The sequence below is a fragment of the Dipodomys spectabilis genome, unplaced genomic scaffold (genome assembly GCF_019054845.1).
Source record: "Dipodomys spectabilis isolate Male_0828 unplaced genomic scaffold, ASM1905484v1 ptg000362l, whole genome shotgun sequence".
Lineage (NCBI taxonomy): Eukaryota > Metazoa > Chordata > Mammalia > Rodentia > Heteromyidae > Dipodomys > Dipodomys spectabilis.
The window spans coordinates 3,135,023-3,141,974 of NW_024871039.1; positions in this window are offsets into that span (position 1 = coordinate 3,135,023).

Sequence of the window (6,952 nt, forward strand, 5' to 3'; positions counted from 1 at the left end):
AGCACATAGCTCTATTCCACAAGCTTTCATTAGAATTAGCTTGCTTTCATCAGTATCACCATTCTTTGAGGAACATTTCACAAATCACCCAAGTTCACATCTAATGGTTTAGTGGGGTTTTTTAGGGGGCGGGCAGGCTACCCATAGGACTTGAACTCAACGCATGGGGATACTGTTCTAATAACATTTGCTCAAGGCTAATGCTCTACTACTTAGAGCCATATCTTCAAGAGTCTCACATACTTCCTACCAGGGCTTGGTTTTAAAGCTCCCAAGCAGCCAGGATGATGGGGGTAAGCCAGCAGCATCTGCTTCTGTGGAGCTGGGTTGCAGCTGTTTACATATGTCTAAGTCAGGTTAGGTGGCAACTGTCAGTGCCAGACTCTTAGCTTGTTCTGTGATGTGGTATTTGAAGTCCTGTCCTACTATAATTGCAATTAGAACATTCTACCTTTTTTTGGTGGCAGTGCTGGGGCTTGAGTAAGGGCTGAGACACTGTCCCTAAGCATTTGTGCTTAAGGCTAGCACTCAATTGATTGAAAGACACTTATGTGGCACTGAGGAATCGTACCTAGGGCTTCATGCTTAGTAGGGGAACACTCAAACACTGAGCCCCAGGAGTAAAGGAGGTATAAATAGATAGATTGTTGTACATATAAATAATATATACACAAAAGAGAGATGTCTATATTATTACATTATAGATAATATTATTAGCAATTACTAGGTATTAAATTATATCTCCATTTAATGATGTGTTCCAGTTAACATTTAATTAAGCATTAATTAATACTCAATATCCTGTTATTGTTTATCATATATGTACATACATCCATACATATAATTAAATATTTTATAGAATGAGACAGATGTCTATATATTATTAAATTATGTATCATGTGCTACTACCAATTATTAGGTATTTATGTCTCCATGCAATTTTTATTCTGTTAATAATTAATAAAATATTAATTATACTTAATCCACATCCTATAATTATTGCATCTAATTTTATCCTAGAATTATTCATTACTAATTCAATCTGTTTATCATTTATTGTAGTGACAATTCTTCCACCTATGACTTTTTTTTTACCTTTGTGACATCCTATTTACATAGCATATTGATTTGCATCCTAATTATACATCCTACCTGACACTGAGCACTTTCAAAGAAAAGAAACTCATGTGTCTCGCTCGGCTTCCCACTCCACAATTATATTTTTGGCAGTGCTGGGATCTAAACTCAGAGCCTAGAAGGCTCAATTCATTTATGTGTGGCTGCCAGCACAGCAGCCTCTAGCCAATTCAGCTGCCAGGTTGTTCCCAGGCCCTGAGATCGAGCCCCATATATTGACTCCATATTGTGCTTAGTATAGCTATTCATTTTTTGTTTTACTAATTTATTTACATTTATTTTATTGGCTGTTCTTACACATGGACTATTTAATACGTTTATTACATAGGATAAATTTGCCTATGTATGAAACTTCACACCTGACATCCAGGACTTTCACAACAAAGGAAAACCTGTGTCACCATGGGCTTCTTACTCCATGAGTCAATTTTTGTGAGTGCTGGCATCTGAACTCACAACCTTCAAGGCCCAATTCACGAATGGGTGAGTGTCAGTAAGCCAGCCTTGGGCATATTGAGCTGACAAGCAGTTTCCAGCACCTGAGATCAAGCCCCAGGGATTGACAAAATAAGAACAGATTGACATGCAGATGGTAGTACAGTACACAAATAAATATAGATCTTTATAGAGTGCCACAGATGTCTATGCATTATTCAGTTAAATAGGCTACATTCCTACCAATATTTGGGTATTTTTAATGCCTCCATGTAATTTATATTATTGTTTTCATCCTTAATGAATTATTAATTAAATAAACCACCTCCCGAAACTACTGCATCCATGTAATTAATAGTATTCTTTTAATGTGTCAAAAATATTCATTAAAATCCATCGGCCTCCTAAAATCACTCTAATTTTATAGTAGTATCATTCAGGACCAACTAATTCAACCTTGACATTCATAACCTTCCATTAGTATTCCTATGAATAAGAACGAAACTATTAGGATCTCCCGCCATTTGTACTGGTCAGGACTAGGCTTTGAACCCAGGGCCTATGTTGCCATGTTGGCCTATGGCTTCCCTGGTAGCCCTCCAGCTTTTGGCAATGCCAGGTGTCCAACACTTTTCAGCCATGTCATTCAGACCCAGGAAGGTCACCTTGCAAAGAAAACAAATGTAAAACCGGCAGCCATCTGCAAGTTGCCGGTTTTTCTTCTTTGTTCCTGTGTTGTTTTCTTTATTTATTATTCCTATCAGCATTTGGGCCCCAGGAACCCAGGTTTGGCTGTGAGTCTAGTGGCTGCACCCCAGCCTGGAATGATAGAAGCTGAGGTAGAGTTGCCATGGCTTGAGTTCAAACTCAGTGCTTGACAAAATAAAAATAAATAAATTAATTAATTAAAATATTTTAAAAATTATGAGGCTGCTTGGCTTGAATTCATGCCAAATTTTTTGCCAGTCCTGGAATTTGAACTCAGGGCCTAGGTACATATACAGCAATGTGGGAGAAGGAGAAGCTCACTATACTGGTAGACAAGAAAGTCAGGCCTGTTCCCAGGGCCTGAATTCAAGTCCTAGCTCTTGCAAAAATAATATTCATATGCATTTTAAATACAGGATTCATATTTACATACACATCTTTGCTGCATATTGCAGTTAGTGTGGTTATTCATTTTATTTCATTTATTTCTTATGTATTTTAGTGAGTATGATTACACGCATAACCTTTTTTACATCTTATTACATAGGATATATATTTGCCAATGTACTATACATCATTCCTGAGACCCAGGACTTTCATTGATAAGAAAAACAAATGGGACATTTGGCTTCTTCCACCAGGATTACTTAAGTTTTTGGCAGTTCTGTGATTTGAACTCAGGGCCTAGAAAGTCCACTTCATGAATGGGGAGTGGGTCAATGTTAGCACACCAGTCTGATGCAAATGAAGTTGCTGGGCAAATTTGGCCCTAGGAGTGTCCAATATATAAACACATAGAAGTGTAAAATGCAGTGTGTGTGTATTTACATATATATACATCTATAAACCTATACAGAGAGAGACAGATAGACATTTATGTAGATTCTAGTATATAACTCTATATAAAGAGTGATGTCTATATCTTACTTTTATTTACTCTATTACTACTAATTATTTGGTCTAAAATTATTCCTCATTTAATTAATCATGGTAGAAGACTAGTTAATTAGTAATTCAATTAGTACATTTCAAACATTCTATTAGTGTTCCTAGAGATAGGAACCAGTTTCCTAGGACCTTCAGCCATGTGTATGTGGCAGTCCCAGGATCGAACTCAGGGCGCAGCTGTCTGGGTTAACCTCAGGCTTCACTGATAGCCCACCAGCCTCAGCCATGCAAAGACATGTACAATTTTCAAGACAAGTGAGTGAGACCCAGGATGGTCACTGTGCAAAAGAAACAAAGGTAAAACTGTTGTGTAAAACTTTCTGGTTTTTCCTCTTCCATTTTGATTTGTTTGTTTGTTTGTTTTTTGGCCAGTGCTGGGAGTTGAAATTGGGTCCTAGGATCCCTGGATCATCTGTGGGTGTAAAAGTTACACCCCAGCCTAGGGTAATCAAGTCTGAGGAAGAGTTGTGACGACCTGAGTTCAAGCCTCGTGCCTGCCCCCCCCAAAAAAATTTAATGTCCTGGCTTGATGGGACATTTTATCTGCCATACCTGGGATTTGAAATCAAGGCCTGGGTAACTCTATTTTGCTGTGGGTAAAGTGGAAGCTCACCCTCCTTGAATAAAAGAAAGTCAAGAGCATTTCCCAGGGCATGAATTCTAGCCACAGGACTGGCAAAATAATATTTATATACATTTATAATGTACATCATATATATGTATTTGCATATGTATTACATATTGTACCTAGGAAACAATATTCTCACAGACAGCAGAACAGGTCAACATTGGCTTCTTACTCTACTCTACCTATTGTCTTAGGCACTGCTGGGATTTGAAATCAGGGCCTGGAATGCCCAAATCATCAAGGGATCAATGTAAGCCCAGCAGCCTCAAACAAATTCACTGCCAGGGAGTTCCCAGGACCTAAGTTTAACCTCCAGGAGTGGCCAATATATAATAGATGTGTAAATTGCTTCAAATACATATATAGGCATAGAGAGTGAGAGAGAAAGAGAGAGAGATGTATATGTATATTCCAGTGTATATTTAAACATATAAATATATTTATAGAATGTGAGATGTCTATATATCATTAAATTACATGTAATATATTACTAATAATTATTAGGTATTAAATTATGCCTTCATTTAATGATGTATCATGGTTTAAGGCACAATAAAGTGCTTCCTTGTGCAAAAGGAGCTCAGGGACAATGTCTAAGCTCACAGTTCAAGCCTCATGACCTGCACCAAAAAAAACCATAGAGCCAGTAACTCCATGTGTCTGTGTATGTGTGAAAGTATTTCTAAAGGTGAACATCCAGAGTCGCTATGAAGAAAGGCACCCAGCTAGGAAATTTGCTTTGAATAGAATGATTTCATAGCACAGAGTGCTTTCAAGACAGTGCATGTTCCAGGGCTCCCCTCCCTGTTCCCAGTGTAGCCTGAGGGTTTCTCCACACCCCAGGCTGCTGGAGGAAGTCTGTCTTATTGTTGGAACAGGCAGACAAAAGTCCTCACTCATGTTCAACACTGTAACAAACAACTCTATCCATGCAAACTTGTGATGATGAGTGTGTGCAGGCTCTGAAGAACAGGAGAAAAAGGCCTCTTTGACCCCAAGATATCTCTCTCCCCAGTGCTGTTTTGACAGGAAGCCTTCATTTGTGCCACCTCCCAGGGCAGGCCAAGTTCCCTGCACTTATCCTGTCTTTGTTAGACTATGTTCTAGTGTTGAAACAAACTGCTACAATTAATTCAAGATTCCTCTGGCAGACAACAACTAGGGAGCTGAACCTAATGCAATGATTCATTATTGGCAACGGGGCCTCCCTAGGTTTTCGGAAGCTTGCTACATCTAAGCACATGTGCAAAATCACAATGTTCCCTGTAATGTAGGGCTGGTGAAGCTCATCAGGTTTAGAAACCTTTGACCTCTCCTAGTTGGGCTTGGGTAGCTAGGTTTCCATGTTGAACACAGGGTCTGAGTACTGACTATGAGGTCAGAATAGAAGCTCAATGTGTAATAGGAAGACCCCTACTCAAGCAGGCAAACCCACCTAGTCGTCTGGAGTGACAGAGCCCACCGCAACAAAGTTGTTAACAAAGAAGAAACTTTGTTGAGAAGGCTCCTACACTGACCGGCCAGGGCCACAGCACAGGCTCAGGAGCTGATAATGCTACCCTGAGCAGCCCCCATTCTTTGGTTTTTAAAGGCAAAATCCATGAGGTCGGGCCTGGTCATGCGCAGGTGACCAATGGGATCATACGACACAAAAGGATTGCATGGTCATACCAGACCACACACAGGTGGCCAATAGGCAGAGTTTACTGTAAGCATGTGTGAAAGGCAGGGTTTACCCCATAAGCTTGTAGTTGGAGCCAGATTACAACCAATCTGTTTTATAGGTCAGTCTTTAAGTCAACAATCAAGGTGAGTTTGGTTGTTAAGGGGAGGGGGACCTATAGGGATTCTTTCCATTCCAAGAACAGGGCTGGTTGGAGCCAAGGTCTAGTTCACCTTGTTTAAAGTTGTTTTTCTAAAATCCCTAAAACAAAGGCAAAGCCGTGAAAGAAGCTGTACCAGAACAAGTCTCCTCTCAGGGCCTACTTCCCAGTGCTTTACCCTTTGATGTCACAGTTTCACTTCTGGTATCTGGGGGGGGGGGGGGGGAAGGGTTAATTTGTGTGCATATACCAGTCCTGGAGCTTGAACTCAGGACCTCAGCACTGTACCTGAGTTTCTCCTGTACAAGGATAGCACTCTACCACTTGAGCCACAGATCCACTTCAGGCTTTTTTTCTAGTGATGTGCCACTGAGGATTCAAAGCCAGGGTTTCATACATGCAAAGCACTCTACCCCTAAGACCCATTCCCAGCACTGCACTTCAGGTTTCTTTCTTTCTTTTCTTGTAAGTTGGAAGAGTTGAAGTCTGGGCCTGGGTGCTGTCACTCAGCTCCACTTGAGCTACAGAGCACATTCAGGTTTTCTGGTGGTTCGTTGGCGATAACCTTCTCAGGGAATCTCCTGCTCAGGCTGGCTTTGGACCGTGATCCTGAGCTCTCAGCCTGCTGAGTAAGTAGCTAGGATGACAGGCATGAGTCACCGGCACCCCAGATTCCACTTCAAGTTTCTAAGTTGTGAATAGGAGATGATAATGTCATGGAACCTTTTGTGTGTGGGATAGTTTTGAACCCAGATCCTCAGCTTCCTGAGCAGGCAGGATGATAGACCTCAGCTAAAGACACCTAACCCGTGACACTTTGCTACAAGGGGGTCCTTGGCTCCACGTATTAGAGTGTTAGCCATGAGCATAAGAGGAAAATTAGAGTCTAGGCTCTGAGTTCAAGGTTCATGATGGAGAAAACTAAACCAAAACAATTGTCTGCAGGAGACAACTCAATAGAGTTCAGTACATACATAAATTTGGACTTGCCTTGGGACATATCTGTGCCTCAAGTTTCTCATCTGCACAATCATCTTACTTTTGGAGCTCTAACAAGGATCAGATGAAAGAATATACCCCGTGAAGGACTCAGCACATAGCACTTTGTGAAGGACTCAGCACACAGCACCCCTTGAAGGACTCTTCATATAGCTATATCCCACAAGCTGTCATTAGAATTAGGATGCTTTCATCAGTATCACCATTTCTTCAGAAACATGTCATGAACCAAACAAGTTCACATCTAATGGTTTAGACGGGTGGTTAGTCAAGG